This window comes from Bos javanicus, chromosome 15 (genome assembly GCF_032452875.1).
Source record: "Bos javanicus breed banteng chromosome 15, ARS-OSU_banteng_1.0, whole genome shotgun sequence".
Lineage (NCBI taxonomy): Eukaryota > Metazoa > Chordata > Mammalia > Artiodactyla > Bovidae > Bos > Bos javanicus.
In genome coordinates this window covers 53,145,140-53,164,277 of record NC_083882.1, presented here as the reverse complement: position 1 = coordinate 53,164,277, position 19,138 = coordinate 53,145,140, and the positions used below count along the sequence as shown (strand labels likewise).

At 40.6% G+C, this 19,138-nt stretch overlaps 1 protein-coding gene and 1 non-coding gene across 10 annotated transcripts in view; both read left to right on the top strand.

Annotated features, from left to right (window-relative positions):
• The window catches only part of FAM168A (family with sequence similarity 168 member A), a 202,367-nt gene that overhangs the window by 136,460 nt on the left and 46,769 nt on the right, over window positions 1-19,138 (top strand). The window lies entirely within an intron of this gene.
• On the top strand, window positions 18,814-18,917 carry LOC133227223 (U6 spliceosomal RNA). The gene has a single exon (XR_009729775.1). It is a non-coding gene; the product is annotated as a U6 spliceosomal RNA (small nuclear RNA).

Below are 19,138 nucleotides of genomic sequence, written 5' to 3'. Positions count from 1 at the left end.
TAAGTAGAATACATTCAAACTTTGCACAGGCCAAGGTTTCAATTCTTAAGGAAATTTTCTTTTTTAACCTAAGCTTCCAGTTTTCTCTCTACTTTTCAATTTCCTTTTCATTTTTTGACCTCAGGAGATTTCTTCTCTTTCTTAAAATCTCAAGTCTGCCTATATTTGTTATATAACATAAAATGTTTGTTATACTTTTTATCTAGCTTTTCTAGGTGTTATGGAGTAGGCAAATTTTCAAATTATCTTTTCTTCCAAATTGCAAGAAATAAAGATCCAAGTGAGGTAACCTGTAAAACAGATGTCAGATACAATGCATTAGAATAAACATTCACTATTATTGTTGGTAAAAATAATGGTTATATTAAAGAGTTTTAATTACCATTTGGCAAGTACATACTAGGTACTTCATTAATTATAATCTTACTAATCATAAACTCCATAGTACTCTTCTTTTAAGTTAAAGTAACTGATAGTTTAATTCATGTTGTATTATTTGGCCAGTATTATATAGCTTCTGAAGGATGAGGAAAGATTTGAACTCGGGTCTTTATGATTTCAAAGTGATAATGCTTTCTGTTATAGCAAGCTGATTTGTCTTAAAATATGTGCTTCTTTCACTGCTTCCAATGATAAGCTAGGGGAAAGGATTGTCTTTTCAGTTTCTAGGAATAGGGAGCCTCACGTTTGAGGAGCAAGCAGCTAGCTCCTGATAGCAGTTTGGGGTAGGCTCGGAGTCAGGGCAGTATAAGTGGAGGGTCAGGTCCATTGTGGTATTGTCTGCTTCAGAGGTAAAAGGGTGGTGGCTACAAGGAATAGAGAAGTTGGAAAAATTCTTGATTTGAAATTCCCTCTGAAATAGGGAAATAAAATACAGCTTTGCAGTTACAATTCTGACACCAATTCCAATGTGTGGATTCTTTCCCCACACCAAGCTATTCTCTGACACCAGCAGGGTGTCCTGCAATTCAACTCAATTCTGACACAATTCAACTCAATTCTGACACTGTCTACTTGGAGATAATGTCAGATTCCACAGGTTGAGAGCTCAGTCCCATAAAACTGTCCTCATTTCAGATGCCAATCACAAGTCCAGGTTGTGACCTGTGCTTCTGACCGACTGGCTGTAAATCTGAGGTTCCTATAACTCCCTCCCTGGGTTCAATTAATTGCCAGAGCAGCTCACAGAACTTAGGAAAACAATTTATTCACTAGATTATTGGTTTATTATAAAAGGATGTAACTCAGGAACAGGCAGATGGAAGAGATGCAAAACAATGAATACAGAAAGGAATGTGGATCCTCTAGAGAGCGCCACTCTCCCTGTACCTCTAGGTGTTCACCAACCTAGAAGCTCTCTGAACTTTGTCCTTTTTGATTTTTGATAGCTCAGTTGATAAAGAATCCACCAGCAATGCAGAAGATCCACTGGAGAGGGGATAGGCTACCCACTCCAGTATTATTGGGCTTCCCTTGTGGCTCAGCTGGTAAAGAGTCTGCCTGCCATGCAGGAGACCTGGGTTTGATCCCTGGGTTGCGAGGATCCCCTGGAGAAGGGAAAGGCTACCCACTTCAGTATTCTGGCCTGGAGAATTCCATGGACTATATGTATAGTCCATGGGGTTGCAATAAGTCAGACACAACTGAGGGACTTTTGCTTTCTTTCTTTCTTTAGGTGTATAGGTATGATTGACCATTGGAGTTTGATTCAACCTGCAGTCCCTCTCCTCCTGTTTGGGATGTAAGATCCCATAGCATAGCATGGACCCCCACCCCCCAAGAAAAGGCATCTTTATTGCTCTTATCACTTAGGAAAATTTCACAGGTTTTTAGGAACCCTGTGCCAGGAACAGGGATGAAGACTAAATATATGCTTTTTATAAATCACAGTATCACAGCAATAGTGTATTCCAGTAAACAGCTGTCTTCTAGCCAGTTGACAGTTCTCTGTCTCTTTATATCTCCTTTTTAAAGCTCCTTTACCGCGCACTTAATATGTGCCAAAAATTGAGCTCAGTGTTTTACAGACTATTTTTATATTTGTAGTAATCCTATGAAGTGGTTATAACTAGCTCCTTGCACATCTTGGAAAAGTTAATTTAAAGAATATAATCTGTTCATATACTTTAAAAGACTGAAAGTATAGGTAGTGTTGTAGACTGAGTGTTTATGTCCCCCCAAATTCATACATTGAAACCCTGGCCCCACAATGTGATGGTATTTGGAGATGGAGCCTTTGGGAGATAATTAGGTTTAGATGAGGTCATGAGAGGAGGGCCTTCACAGTAGGATTAGTACCTTTATAAGAAGAGGAGGAGACACCAGAGTTCTCTCTCTGCTATGGGAGTGATCTTGGGTGGCCTTGGCCTGCAACAGCTTGTAGCAGGGCTTTGGTTTCCAGCCAGAGATTGAGGCCAGGTCATGGTGGTAAAAGTACCAGATCCTAGCCACTAGGCAGTGGTCAGCGACAAGGGCCCTGGCCCTTTGACTTTGCAGAAAAGATTTTCCACAAAGAGAGGAAGTAGTGAAGCAAGTGAAGTATTTATTAAGAGGAAAAAGAGTACAGTGTGTATGGATAGACACATGGGCAGACTCAGAGGGAGACTCCCTGACTTGCTGAGTTGCACCCTCAGTTTGAATTACTTTTATGGAGCATTTCTTCCCGTTTCCTTTGGCCAATCATTTTGATTTTTCCTGGCTCACAGTCCATATTTGGTATATCTCAGGATCCTCCCATGTGTGTGCACGCATCCCTTGACAGTATTCCTCTTTGACCGCCAAGGAACCTTTCTGCACATGTGTAGTCCAAGAGGTCTTCTGACTTTGAGAATGAGAAATACATGATCTTGGCAGGGCCCAGCCTTCTCCCTTAATTGTCCTGCTATTCTTGTTCTGGAGTTTTGGTCTATAGGAAATGAATTTCCAGTTGCTTTATCCTGGTGGTGGGGGCTGAGGTTGGGTATTTCTCTCCTGCCTCAGAAGGGCACAGCAAGAGAGCTGCCATTAGCAAGCCACGGAGAGAGAGCCCTCACTAGAACTCAGCCAGACTGGCACCCTGATCCACATACTTTCAGCCTCCAGAACTGTGAGAAAGAAATGTCTGTTGTTTAAACCACCCAGTCAATCTGTGTTATTTTGTTGTGGCAGCTCCAGCTTACAATAAAGATAGTAAGTACAGTGAACACTTGAATATGCTTTACATGGATTGACCATGAAAATGGGCTCTTTACAGACTGAGACATTTCTTTTTCTGAAAGGTCTCAGAAATGTTTCTCTGCTAGAAGTTTGAAGTGTAGTTAAGATCTAAACATTGTCTACTTTTCTGTTTTTTTCCTTTTTCTCTTCTTTTCTTAAAATGTTCTAATGGTGAGAGTGTCCAAGTGTCACTAGAGGCCTGGTATATGTGCTGAGGAGAGGACAGGTTTTGGCTTCTGTCAGATCTGGAGTAGAATCTAGGCTCTGCCACTAATGAACTGTGCAAGCTTGAGCAAGTTATTTAACCTCTCTGAATCCCAGTTTCCTCAACTGTAAAATGGGATAATGATCTATACAGATGGCTGGTTCACCAGTCCATGAGAATGTTTATAAAGCCTCTGGCACCGTGCTCATCACTGATGCTCAGTTAATGGTTATCACAGTGCACAGCAATGAGTATACCATATAGGGAAGAGAATATGGGATATGGGGTTAGTGACTTAGATTATAGACCTGATTCTGCCACTTAAAAACTATGTGACATCAGATAAATTATTAACCTTTCTGGGCTTCAGTATATCCTTTGCAAAAAGAAAAAGGACTGTGAATGCCACCTTTACAAGACAGCTGGGAGTAATAAATTTAATGGGGCCAAACCATTGACATGTAGTAGAATTTCAAAAATCCAGTTAGAAAAGAGTTCTGAAGTGTGAGAACAGATGGACCCCCTTACACTAACTCATCATTTTATAGGTGAGACAATGAAAAACTGTTGAGGAAAGTATTGAAGCTAGGCTGGTACCTAAAGTCTACCCATCCTGGGTCTATATATTCATTGTCTCACTACCACAAAGAACAACCAAGGTTTTATCCTTGAAAACCTTCCTTCTCTACATCCTTTCCTGGCCATTTCCCCATCTTTTGCTGGGCCACACCAGCTCACATGCTCTCCCCACTCCTGTGCTGAGCCCTAAATGAATTTCTTGGCTTCAGTATACAGCAAACATGTTCAATATGTCATTTACCCCTCCCCACAAAAGACATGGCCTTCAAGGTTGCAAAGCTAGGAAATTGGTATGTTCTGACTTTACTAGCATTTTCCACCAGTTTTTTTCCCCCTCTAGAATGCTTTCTTTACTTTAAAAAAAAAAAAAATTACTCAGTTCAAGAAGCCGATTTTTTTAAAAATGTCTTTTAATTGATTTATTTTGGCTATGCTACATGGAATGTAGGATCTTAATTTCCCAACCAGGGATCAAACCCATGCCCACTGCAATGGAAGCATGGAATCTTAACCTCTGGGCTACCAGAGAAGTCCCCAGATTTGTATTTGACATGGCAGTTTGTCAGCTAGAGGACCTTAATAAGTAAGCTGATAGCCTGAAAATACAATGAAATAATCTGAGGGTTAAAAAAAAAATCTTTCTTTGCAGTGACCTGGCCCTGCACGTTTTACTCTTCTGTAAGGACTACCTGGTGGAGGTTTTAAGACTGACATTTGTACTTTCGTCTTTGGAAATAACTATTATGGTTTTTTTCCCCTCGTATTTATTTCTTATAACAAGTCTGGTGAGATAGCCCTTATTTTCCAGACGAATTGACTGAAGATCAGTTTTCACAAGGTCATAATACATGGCAGAGCCCCCAAGCCCCAGTTTTCTCCATTCCAAAAAAAAAAAAACAAATAAAAAATATATTTTCAGGACTTCGCTGGTGGTCCAGTGGCTAAGACTCCTCACTCCCAATGCAGGGAACCCAGGTTCAATCCCTGGTCAGGGGAGATCCCACATGCCAAAACATCCCACACAGTCAAATAAATAAATATTTTTTAAAAAGAATAGAAAAAAATTTTTTCCATTTCTTTAATTTTGTATACATATGAGATGATGGATGCCCACTAAACTTATCATGTAACCACTTCATGATGTATATAAGTCAAATATTATTCTGTACACCTTAAACTTATACAGTGCTGTATGTCAATTATATCTCAACAAAACTGGAAGAAAAAATTTAACTCTCCAATGCCAAATTTTCTCTGAAGCTTAAGAAAACAAGGTCCACAGAACCCCATGTAATAATAGATAAGAAGTAAAATACTTCACAACTTTACCATTTGTAATTTCGTTGAATCTTTATAACAGTTGTATGAGGTAGAAGTTTTTATTAAAATATTCATTTTACAGATGAAAGTCTAAGAAAGATCAATAAATGTGTATAGGTTTTTATCGCTTTTAAGTGGCAGTGCTAAAACCAGAGCTTAAGTCTACTGGACTCTAAATCTAATTCCAGTTGTTCTTCCCACTCCACCAGGCTGTCAGGCAAGTGCTCTCTGGGTTTTAAAGGGAACATAAGCAATATGTCTGCCTCTGATACATTATGTGTGATGTCAGTACAAAAAGCAAATGGATTAAATCTTGTCTGGACAAGAATCATGTGCATTAAACTAATTTTCTCTTTGCTTGTAACTGATCTGCTTTCTTGGATCACAAGATAATTGGTAGGAAAGAAAGCAGTGTTTTTGCCCAAAGAAAGAAGTGTTGGTGTTGGGTTATTCCCTGTCCTCTTGGCTCCCTGTTCTCCTGTTCATTTTTTTTCATGTCTCCTAGACTGAGAACTCCTTGAGGATGAATGTTAGGAACCTCCTGTGCCTAGAAGACAGCAGGCAGTTAGTTACTCATTAAATATTTTTGAATTGTTATTACGTTTATGTTAATTATAAATTACTGTTGCTGTAGGTAATTATTTTATAGTAATAACTACCATTGTGTGTGTATGTGTGTGTGCGCTTAGTCATGTCCAACTCTTTGTGACTCTGTGACTCCATGGACTGTAGCCTGCCAAGCTCCTCTTTTCATGGAATTTTCCAGCAAGAATACTGAAGTGGGTTGCCATTTCCTCCTCTAAATAACTACCATTAATGACTAACAAATGGAGTACTGGGCACTTTATAAACATTGTCTTCAATTCTCATGATAACTGTACAAGGAAGAGCTATTACATATGAGGGAATAAGGTTCAACTATGTTAATTTTTCCAAGGTTTTATAGCTTGTAATTGTTGAGTGAAAAATAGGCATATGTAAAAGAAAATAATTTTTTTACTTTATTGTGGCAAAATATACATAAAATTTACCGTTTTAACCAATTTTAAGTGTACAGTTTAGAGGCATTAAGTTCTTTCATAATGTTGTATAAACATTATTTCCAGAACTTTTTCATCACCCCAAACAGAAATTCTGTATCCATGAAATGATAATTCTCCCTTTCCCTTCCCTCTAGCCTCTGGTAACCTCTAATCTAGTTTCTGCCTCCTTAATTTCCCTATTTTAGATATCACAAGAGTGGAATCATACAATATTTGTCCTTTTATTTGGCTTATGTCACTTAGTGTAATATTTTCAGGGTTCATCCATGTTGTAGCATATATCAGAATTCATTCCTTTCGATAGCTGGGAAACAGTTCATTTATGCCACATTTTGTTTATTCCATTCAACATTTGTCTCCTTAAATCCTGTGAAATAGACTTTAGCCCTTGGATGCTGAACCATGGCTGTCAGCCTCTGTGCTGGTCCCTCAGCCAGCAAAAGCAGCTATGAGCAATCAAACACATAAACAAACCCTGTGGAGGAACGAGGTTCTTATGGCCAACCCTAGCTCCAGCAGGCCATACCAGCAACTCAGGGCTTCACTGTCACTGCTGTCTGAGTGTGGGAAAGGGCATGGGCTGGGCAAAAGACTGAAATGAACTGTTTATTGACTAGACTCTGGTGTTCCAAAGTAATTACTACAGAGAGTTTCTGCTAGTTCAGGTTTGGTGGAGAGATGAGTTTCTGGAGCTTCCTGTTCTGACATCTTCAGTATGTCACTCCCAATATAAGTATCCTTTAAAAACAAAACCTGGTGTCATATAAAAAAGATGTGTTACCATTGCATAAAAGAAAGTATCAGGAAAGGATTTTTTTTTTTTCTTTTCCAGGTAAGGTCCTAATACTTCCAGTATTCTTGGCAAATAAAAAATAGCATTGTCCTGCTTGATGGTGGGTGACATGTGCTTTCCATGTGTTTGTTCACAGTGACAGATTCTCAGAAATAGCTGAGGTAACAACAATGTGTTCAGTCATTGGCATATTTCTGTTAAATGATGGAAATATTGTCCTATAGCTCAGTTGGTTTCCTATCTTCTACCCTGGTGAAAAAAAATCTTTATTCATTAGCATGCTGAGAGCTTTGAATCAAGATTTAGGTGCTTTCTTATGCCTGGGGAGATTCAATTTAAGGTTTTGCTTTAAGGTATTTCAGACTTGCTTTGCTTTCTTGGTGGCTCAGATGGTAAAGAATCTGCCTGCAGTGCAGGAGACCCAGATTCAATCCCTGGGTCAGGAAGATCCCCTGGAGAAGGGAATAACAACCCACTCCAGTATTCTTGCCTGCAGGATTTCATGGACAGAGGAGCCTGGTGGGCCACAGTCCATGGGGTCAGGGTCACAAAGAGTCAGACACAACTGAGTGACTAACACTTGCCACCTTCCAGGGTACTAGCCCTTACTTCTTTACACTGCTGATACTTTTTGGATTGGCAGCAGGATTGCTAGACAGAGCTCTGGGGAACACCAGGTTCCATCCTTGAATCTAATAATAGTAGTTCTATTAGTAACTATTTATTGAGTAACAAGATATATGAGCTGGGTGCTTTATAGTTCATCTCATTTAAGCCTCCTAATATCTCACAAGATGGACAATATTGTTGAGTTTTATAGATGAAAAAACTGATGCAGGGAGGTTAAATGACTTTTCCAGGGTCATGCTGCTGCTGCTGCTAAGTCACTTCAGTTGTGTCCAACTCTGTGTGACCCCATAGACGGCAGCCCACCAAGCTCCCCTGTCCCTGGGATTCTCCAGGCAAGAACACTGGAGTGGGTTGCCATTTCCTTCTCCAATGCAGGAAAGTGAAAATTAAAAGTGAAGTCGCTCAGTCGTGTCCGACTCTTAGTGACCCCATGGGCTGCAGCCTACCAGGCTCCTCCGTCCATGGGATTTTCCAGGCAAGAGTACTGGAGTGGGGTGCCATTGCCTTCTCCGTTCCAGGGTCATAGAGGATTTCATTACAGTTTTCCTAGGCTCCAAAGACTTCTCTGACCTGTATCACATCCTGAATGAGAGGAGGCTGAAATTAAAAGTTCTTTATTTTGGCTCAGCTTGCTTTTTCCAAAATAAAACAAAATGAGGAGGTTAAGGATATTTTGTACAACATGGGAAATATAGCCAATATTTTATAATAACTATAAATGAACTATAACTTTAAAAATTATGATTCACTATATTGTACACTTGTAACTTATATACTGTATTTCAATAAAAGAATAATAAAATAAGTTTCTTAAAATGAGGCGGTTGCTCCTCAAGATGCCTTAGAAGCTAGTAAAGGGCAGAGTTAAGCAAAATAGGTGTTCTCTTCCCCTCTAGTGGAGAAGGCAATGGCACAATGGCCACTCCAGTACTCTTGCCTGGAAAATCCCATGGATGGAGGAGCCTGGTGGGCTACAGTCCGTGGGGTCGCGAAGAGTCGGACACAACTTCACTTTCACTTTCACCTTCCCCTCTAGTAAATGTCTGCTCAGGCCTATTTTATATATAAGCTTCCAGGTGAGATTTTGTTTGAAGGGAGGGTTCTCCTGCCACACGCAGAGGGAGGTAAATGAGCTGGTCAGGATGAACTCTGACCTTCCAGTTTCTTATATACTCTATTCTTCAAATTGTAAGATTATCAATTTTGTGAAGACACATACATGCAATGACTGTGACCTTTGTGTATGTTACCTCTCCATGGACTTCCTACCTTAACCAGCACAGATTGTAAGGAGAAAAAAGACAAAAGTAAGGAAGTAGTTGCAGTAGTGAGACATGCTGTCTCAGAGGGATGTGCCACTCTATTCCAAGAACTTAACATAATAAATGGATGTACTTACAAACTGCTGTGGAGTAAAGTGGACATAGGGGAAGGACCATAACTCTTCAGAGGTTGTTATCAGGAAAGCCTTCTCAGAGGTTAAGCATGAAACTAGGTCTTGAAGCACAAGGTGGAGTTCTCAGTTCCAGGTCTGGTTCTGCTGCTAATAACTGCAAGACACTGGGAGAGTCTTGCTTTCACTTCCTATCCAGGCTATGAGGAACTTACATGAGTTGTTCAGCAATTTCCCTTCCAGTTCTAACATTCTGGGCATTAATCTATAAATTTTCTTTAGCTCTCTTTCATTATAAAGCAACTGGCTACCTCAAACCCTTAATCTATTTCTTTTGCCTCTTCTTGAACACAGTTTTCTATGCCCCTTCTTGGAATCCCTGGCCTTAATGAAAGGTTGAGATACAAGGAAGGTGAGGTGAGCTCAGTACCCTTACTCAGAACCCTCTCCTGCAGCGACTCTGTCAGTCCAGGTCTTCTTGCCCTAGGGCTCCTGATGTTCTTGGGCAAGACCAATAGGAAACTATAGAAAGCCTTTACACAAGGATCCTCCTGAAAGAGATTAAGGATAAGCCATGTGAGTTCGTTCCCTTTTCTCACTAAATAAGTTCATGCAATTTAATTTTCTATTAGTTGTTTATGATGATTCCTGTGTGTATGTGTGCTTAGTCTCTCAGTCATGTTCGACTCTTTGTGACCCCATGGACTATAGCCCAGCAGGCTCCTCTGTCCATGGGATCCTCCAGCCAAGAATACTGGAGTGGGTAGGCATTCCCTTCTCCAGAGGATCTTCCCGACCCAGGGATCGAACATGGGTCTTTTGCATTGCAGGAAGATTCTTTATGGTCTGAGTCACTAGGGAAACCCCTATTATGATTCGTAGTTAATGGAAGCATAATTTAATACTTATGTTAAATTGTACTTAGCCCTGAATGATATTTAGTATAGTATTTATATTAAGTTTCTTCTAGAAATTTAATTAGAAGACATGGAGTAGCCGTCATAGTCAGCAAAAGAATCCAAAATGCAGTACTTGGATGCAATCTCAAAAACGACAGAATGATCTCTGTTTGTTTCTAAGGCAAACCATTCAATATCACGGTAATCCACATCTATGCCCCAACCAATAATGCTGAAGAAGCTAAAGTTGAATGGTTCTATGAAGACCTACAAGACCTTCTAGAACTAACACCCCCAAAAATGTCCTTTTCATTATAGGGGACTGGAATGCAAAAGTAGGAAGTCAAGAGATACCTGGAGTAACAGGCAAATTTGGCCTTGGAGTACAAAACGAAGCAGGTCAAAGGCTAACAGAGTTTTGCCAAGAGAATGCACTGGTCACAGCAAACACCCTCTTCCAACAACCCAAGAGAAGACTCTACACATGGACATCACCAGATGATCAATACCAAAATCAGATTGATTGTATTCTTTGCAGCCAAAGAGGGAGAATCTATATCCAGTTTGCAAAAGCAAGACTGGGAGCTGACTGTGGCTGAGACCATGAACTCCTTATTGCCAAATTCAGACTTAAATTGAAAAAAGTAGGGAAAACCACTGGACCATTCACATATGACCTAAATCAAATCCTTTATGTTTATACAGTTGAAGTAAAGAAAATAGATTCAAGGGATTATATCTGATCAACTGTTTATACAGTTGAAGTAAGAAATAGATTCAAGGGATTATATCTGATCGACATAGTGCAAGAAGAACTATGGACAGAGGTTCGTGACATTGTACAGGAGGCAGAAATCAAGACCATCCCTAAGAAAAAGAAATACAAAAAGGCAAAATGGTTGTCTGAGGAGGCCTTACAAATAGCTGAGAAAAGAAAAGACGCGAAAGGCAAAGGAGAAAAGGAGAGATATACCTATTTGAGTGCAGAGTTCCAAAAAATAGCAAGGAGCGATAAGAAAGCCTTCCTCAGTGACCAATGCAAAGAAATAGAGGGAAACAATAGAATGGGAAAGACTAGAGATCTCTTCAAGAAAATTAGAGATATCAAAGGAACGTGTCGTGCAAAGGTGGGCACAATGAAGAACAGAAATGGTATGGACCTAACAGAAGCAGAAGATATTAAGAAGAGGTGGCAAGAAAACACAGAAGAACTGTACCAAAAAGAGCTTCATGACCCAGATAACCACAATGGTGTGATCACTCACCTAGAGCCAGACATCCTGGAATGTGAAGTCAAGTGGGCCTTAGGAAGCATCACTACGAACAAAGCTAGTAGAGGTGATGGAATTCCAGTTGAGCTATTCCAAATCCTGAAAGATGATGCTGTGAAAGTGCTGCACTCAATATGCCAGCAAATTTGGAAAACTCAGCAGTGGCCACAGGCCTGAAAAAGCTCAGTTTTCATTCCAGTCTCAAAGAAAGGCAATACCAAAGAAGGTTCAAACTACCGCGCGATTGCACTCATCTCACACACTAGTAAAGTAATGCTCAAAATTCTCCAAGCAAGGCTTCAACAGTACATGAACCATGAACTTCGATGTTCAAGCTGGATTTAGAAAAGGTAGAGGAACCAGAGATCAAATTGCCAACATGTTAGATCATAGAAAAAGCAAGAGACTTCCAGAAAGAACATCTACTTCTGCTTTATTGACTGTGCCAAAGTCTTTGACTGTGTGGATCACAACAAACTGTGGAACATTCTGAAAGAGATGGGAATACCAGACCACCTGACCTGCCTCCTGAGAAATTTGTATGCAGGTCAAGAAGCAACAGTTAGAACTGGACATGGGACAACAGACTGGTTCCAAATAGGAAAAGAAGTACGTCAAGGCTGTATATTGTCACCCTGGTTATTTAACTTATATGCAAAGTACATCATGAGAAACGCTGGGCTGCGTGAAACACAAGCTGAAATCAAGATTGTCAGGGGAAATATCAATAACCTCAAATATGTAGATAACACCACCCTTATGGCAGAAAGCAAAGAAGAACTAAAGAGCCTCTTGATGAAAGTGAAAGAGGAGAGTGAAAAAGTTGGCTTAAAACTCAACATTCAGAAAACTAAGATCATGGCATCTGGTCCCATCACTTCATGGCAAATAGATGGGGAAACAATGGAAACAGTGAGAGACCTTATTTTGGGGGGCTTCAAAATCACTGCAGATGGTGATTGCAGCCATGAAATTAAAAGATGTGTGCTCCTTGGCAGGAAAGTTATGACCAACCTAGACAGCATATTAAAAAGCAGAGACATTACTTTGCCTACAAAGGTCTGTCTAGTCAAAGCTTTTGTTTTTCCAGTAGTCATGTATGGATGTGAGAGCTGGACTATAAAGAAAGCTGAGTGCCGAAGAATTCATACTTTTGAACTGTGGTTTTGGAGAAGACTCTTGAGAGTCCTTTGGACTGCAAGGAGATCCAACCAGTCCATCCTAAAGGAAATTAGTCCTGAATATTCATTGGAAGGACTGATGCTGAGGCTGAAACTCCAATACTTTGGCCATCTCATGCAGAGAACTGACTCATTGGAAAAGACCCTGATGCTGGGAATGGTTGGAGGCAGATGTAGAAGGGATGACAGAGGATGAGATGGTTGGATGGCATCACCGACTCAATGGCCATGAGTTTGAGTAAGCTCCAGGAGTTGGAGATGGACAGGAAAGCCTGGCATGCTGCAGTCCATGGGGTCACAAAAGAGTCAGACACTACTGAGCAACATAACTGAACTTACATTAAATTATAATTTCCCTGAATACAGCTGAAAATGGGTGGGCTTTGATAAAGGACTGGAAGAGCTTTTGCCTATGCTATATAGATTCTCATTGGAATGATTTCTGTTGCTTAATGTAGTGGGGAGAGCTGCTGCTTGAAGTCAGAAAACTTGAACTTGAATCCTGGCTCTGCCTGTATCTAAAAACTTCAATGGATTTTACTTTGAAGGCCTCAGTTTCCTCCTCTGTAAAGTAGGAAAAATAACACCTACCTTATTTATTACTTATCTGTGAGATTTTAAGGAAATAAATGATCTCTAAGAACTTTTAAAATGAGAACACAGCTAGTCTGGAGTGGTGCTGGATCAGTGATTAGGCTGACTTCTTGTTCTGGAGTTAACTGCTTGGGCAGGCTGAGGGCTCAGGGGAGGTCAGGAGGTTGATGAGATTAGCAACTTTACTAGTGCTGATCCATTCTTTTTTGTGTGTTTTGAAGGTTGCTCCCTGGCATTTGGAGGCAGAATTGGCCTGCTTCCTGGACTTGTACTTCTCAAATAATCATGAAGTTTGGGGATAGGAATGGAAGAAGTCTAGAACTTGGGAAAAAAGGATACCTGGGTAGAGATGACACCCTGTTATGCCCCATACACTGCAGAGTTGTTTCTCCTGTGAATGGGTTAGTAATAATAGCTATTTCTTATTAACTTGTGGAATAAAAATAGGGCTTCCCTGCTGGCTCAGACAGTAAAGAATCTGCCTGCAATGCCGGGAGACCCAGGTTCGATCCCTGGGTCAGGAAGATCCCCTGGAGAAGGGGATGCCTACCCACTCCAGTATTCTTGGCTGGAGAATTCCATGGACAGAGGAGCCTGGCAGCCGACAGCCCATGGGGTCGAAGAGAGTCGGACGCAACTGAGCGACTTTCACTTATTAACAAATGGTTGGATGGCATCACTGACTTGATGGACATGAGTTTGAGCAAGCTCCGGGAGTTGGTCATGGACAGGGAAGCCTGATGTGCTGCAGTCTGTGGGGTTGCAAAAAGTCAGACACAACTGAATGACTGAACTGAACTGAACACTAATGGTTGTTCTTTGTTGAACATCCTTTGTCAGCCACATGCAGTGTTTGGAAACTTTCCTAGTGTTCCTGACATTGGAAGAGAGCAAACTCAGCCTGAAAATAGCCCAGAGAGTTAAACTTTATTTGAAGTCTGTTTGAAGTTTATCTTCAAAATTCATAAGATCAAAATTCATAAGAATTTTACCTTAAATCACCTTTATATAGTCGTTATTTTCTTTAAAATGAATACTTTAAGGTGTTTGGTAGTTTTTTGTGTTTGGTAAAAAAAAATTAGCATTTCAAGAAAGTGCATCCTGTTTATTCAATGCTTTCATGTACCCTCTAGCGCATAGTTGAGTAGCCACAAAGGTCCCTTATCCAGTTTGAGAACTATGTTGTCATTATTTTATTTAATCCTTATTAAAATATATAAGTTTTGATAGATGTAGATATAAGTCAAGAAAGATGGAAAAACTTGTCCCTGTCACAGAGCCAGAGCATGATAGAGCCAGAATCACATCTAAGTTTGGATGCTCCATGTTAAGCACTGAGCTACATGTTGTCTGTGTTATTTACTGCCTATGGTTGTTTATATTTCTATAACCCTCACTGTTCTTGGGGCTTATCTTGTGGCTCAACTGGTAAAGAATCCGCCTGCAATGTGGGAGACCTGGGTTTGATCCCTGTGTTGGAAGGTCCTCTGGAGAAAGGAAAGGCTACCCACTCCAGTATTCTGGCCTGGGTATAGTCCACGGGGTCTCAGAGAGTCTGACGCTACTGAGCGACTTTGACTTTCACTGTTCTTGCAGGCGCTCACTGTGTCCTCAGTGTTTAACCCAGTGCTTAACTCAGAATAAACTCTGAGTATTGACTGACTGAATGAATAAATGACTAAAGCACCAGGTCCCTAATAATGAAACTTTTTCAGAGATCCATTAAGTGTCTGGCAGATTGAACTCAGAGTTTAGAATAAACATTTTCGTTCTGAGACTCTCCTTCTAAAGCAGTGATTCAGTTAACGCTAAGCCAGTTCTTCTACACAGAAAGGAATATTTGTAGAGAACTCTAGATAAACAAGACTGTCCAGGAACTAATGTTCTCCCCTCCCTTCCCAAACATTTCTACTGAGCTTGAGAAAGCAGTATCGCAATTCACCTGTGACTCACTGACAGCTCCTAAGCCATCAGGAAAGTTATCTCAGAATTAGGTGGTTTTTTGTTTGTTTCCTTACCCTCTCATACATACACTCATACACACTCTCTCTTCTCCTTCCATGTACCCATCCATCCCTGACCAGTACCATCATGTACAGGTGTATTGTGGACAAAGCTTCAGAGTCATTGTCATAACGTTGTTGTTTTCTTAATGGCAGCTGGTTGTGAGTAGTCTGTGCATACTTTGGGAGATTGGTGAACCTCTGGTGCTTACTTGTCCTTTCTTCCAGAATGTATTGCCTGGAGCTCCTAGGAGAATTTCTCTTCTAAAAACCCACTGGCATTGCCCACTGATCTGAAGCATTTGAAATCTAGTCCTTCCTTAAAGAGAAATCTGTAGAAATCTGTTAGTAGTTGCTTTTAGGGGGATTTTGGAGGGTGGGGTGGGAAGGATTGTTTTTTGTTTGTTTGTTTAAAAGATGTAAGCAAAATGATATCCTGATAGAGTATCTCTTCTTAGGATTGAAGAGACTTTTCACAAAAGGTAGCCAACTGTGAGTTTTCAAAGATTGATACCTTCTAGCAGTGGCTTCTAAGTGTCCTCACCAGGCCTAAGAATTTGTTAGAAATGCAAATTCTTGAGCCCTACCCCAGATCTACTGAATTACAAACTCCAGAGCTTCCCCAGGAGTCTGTATTTTCACAAGCTCCCTAGGTGATTCTGATGCTCAAATCTGCCATTTAGTTAAATGTTTAATAAATAGTTTTTTCTTCTTTCCCAATTCAGTGATCTTGTCTAGGAATCTTGCCATCGTAAATGTCATAATTTCTCCAGGAAGTACCTTTTGGGTTCTGAACAGCTGTAGAAACAAAGGCAATGTGTTAGCTTGGAGACATGTCAGCTATGGCACCTGTGTCAGCTGTGACAGAAGTGGCTGGCCCCCTCCCAGACAGACTGGAAGGTCTATGAGCAAGCTGCTCAAATCCTGGACAGAGGAATAGAAGCTACAGTTTTCAGGAAGATGGCCAACAAGTCTACCTTTCCCCTATACATCTTAGGAAAACTAAATAATTGGCCCCAAAAAATGGCTTTAAAAGGACATATGTTGGGTGAGGTCAAAGGTGTGATTACTTGAAAATTGTTCAGCTGGTGGCGAAGGTACTTGAATTTAAGTGTCTAAATCAGATTTTTGCTGTTATCGCTCCCAGCAGGAAAAGAGGCAGAAAAATCAATAGCCCTTGGTCTTATTTAAGCTACAGAACCACACTTCTTGTTATCTCCAAAGGCCTCTGGCTGCCAGAGAGAGACGCTTGGGCCATCACTGTCACAACAAATGCTGCCAAGATTGTAAGTTTCTCCTTAGTTTTTTGAACTCTCTCATCTTAGACTTGCATGGCAGGGAGCCTGAAATCTTTGTGGCCCATGAGATAAGTGGGGGTGAGCAGCCAAGACCTATCTCCAAACCTTCCTTCCCTTTACCCTCCTTAGGATGGCCCCTGAGCTGGGAGAACTGAATTCAGAAGTGCAGACATGAGGGGTGGGCAGGTCCAATAGAGTTGGCCTGTTCTGAGCAACTCTGTTGTGATTTAGGTTACTGACAATTCTGTGTTTCCTGAGGAACATGGAGGTCTTGAAGAAGTAGACTGAATAATTGATATTATTATAATCATTTTCATCATTTGAATACCCATTCTCTGCCAAGTCCAATGCCAGGTGTTTCTGATATAGCTTAACGATTGACCCCCTAATTTTGAATCTTATTAACTCTATCTCACACACTAGCAAAGTAATGCTCAAAATTCTCCAAGCCAGGCTTCAACAGTATGTGAACCGTGAACTTCCAGATCTTCAAGCTGGATTTTAAAAAGGCAGAGGAACCAGAGATCAAATTGCCAACATCTGCTGGATCATCGAAAAAGGAAGAGAGTTCCAGAAAAACATTTACTTCTGCTTTATTGACTATGCCAAGGCCTTTGACTGTGTGGATCACAACAAACTATGGAAAATTCTTTAAGAGATGGGACTACCAGACCACCTGACCTGCCTCCTGAGAAATCTGTATGCAGGTCAGTTAGAACTGGACATAGAACAACAGACTGGTTCCAAATAGGAAAAGAAGTACATCGAGGCTATATATTGTCACCCTGTTTATTTAACTTATATGCAGAGTACATCCTGCAAAATGCTGGGCTGGCTGAAGCATAAGCTGGAATCAAGATTGCCGGGAGAAATATCAATAACCTCAGATATGCAGATAACACCACCCTTATGGCAGAAAGTAAAGAGGAACTAAAGAGCCTCTTGATGAAAGTGAAAGAGGAGAGTGAAAAAGTTGGCTTAAAACTCAACATTCAGAAAACTAAGATCATAACATCCAGTCCCATCACTTCATGGGAAATAGATGGGGAAACAATGGAAATAGTGAGAGACTTTATTTTGAGGGGCTCTAAAATCACTGCAGATGGTTACTGCAGCCATGAAATTAAAAGATGCTTTCTCCTTGGAAGAAAAGGTATGACCAACCTAGACAGCATATTAAAAAGCAGAGGCATTACTTTACTAACAAAGGTCTGTCTAGTCAAAGCTACGGTTTTTCTAGTAGTCATGTATGGATGTGAGAGTTGGACTATAAGGAAAGCTGAGCACTGAAGAATTGATGCTTTTGAACTGTGGTGTTGGAGAAGACTCTTGAGAGTCCCTTGGACTGCAAGGACATCCAACCAGTCCATCCTAAAGGCGATCAGTCCTGGTTGTTCATTGGAAGGACTAATGTTGAAGCTGAAACTCCAATACTTTGGCCACCTGATGAGAAGAACTGACTCATTTGAAAAGACCCTGATGCTGGGAAAGGTTGAAGGCAGGAGGAGAAGGGGATGACAGAGGATGAGATGGTGGGATGGTATCACTGACATGATGGACATGAGTTTGAGTAAGCTCCGGGAATTGGTGATGGACAGAGAAGCCTGGCGTGCTGCAGTCCATGGGGTCACAAAGAGTCGGACACGACTGAGCGACTGAACTGAACTGAGCTCTATCATTTGATTACGCTGTACCACATATAAATGCCTGAAGATGCTACTGGAAGACTTGACTAATGGTAGTTTAAACAAATAAAAGTATATTTTTCTCACATAAAAAAAATCTGGAGGTCAGTGGCAGATGGCATTGATTTATTAGGTCTGTGATTTCAAGACTGGTATCCCCTGAATCTTTTCGCTTTTTCTGCTTGTTCTAGGATGACTGCTATAGTTGTAGGCGTCACCTCTGTGACCGAGGTTGAAAAAAGGTGATGGAATATCGAAATACTTGTCCTTTTACTAGAAAAACAATGGCTTTCTCACAAGTTCCCCAGGAGACTTATGTGTTTATTTCCTTGATCAGAACTGGGCCACTTGGCTAGTCCTAAGGAATAGGAAGGCTGAGAAAGTGGGTACTTTACCAGCCTCAGGAGGGCGGAGGGGGTTGGAAATGGGCATTGAGTTAGCCAGCCCATGGTCTACCAAAATGACCTGGATGAGTAAGTTAGCTTCTCTAGTTGGTTTCCTCATCTATAAAATAATGGTAAGAGTGGAACCTACCTCATGAAGGGGTTATGAAAATTAAATGAGATCAATGTAAAGTATTCAGTAGCATGATACTTGACACACAGTAAGTAATAGTATTATTTTTATTGCTATTATTATTATCACCTCAATTCTGCAAAGTTATTATTTTTCCATTTTAAATGAGGAAGCCAAAGCTCAGTAAGTGGAAATAATAGTTTGCCTCGTGCTTGCTTAGGCAGCACATATACTAAAATTGGAACAATACAGAGATTAGCATGGTGCCTACGCAAGGATGACATTCAAATTTGTGAAGCCTTCCATATTTTTTTAAAAAGATAGTTTGCCTAAATTCACAGAATTCAAAATGATGAAACAGATTAGAACCGATATCTGCATCTAAAGTCCATGCTCCTTTTTCTGCAGTGGCAGTTGAGTCAGCAGAGAAATGGTGTTTAGCTGGTAGGTTCTTTTTGGCTAGATGCATGGCATCAGCCATATGGGCTGTGTGATTAGGGAAGGAGGGAGACTAAAAATAGAGTAGATTTGCA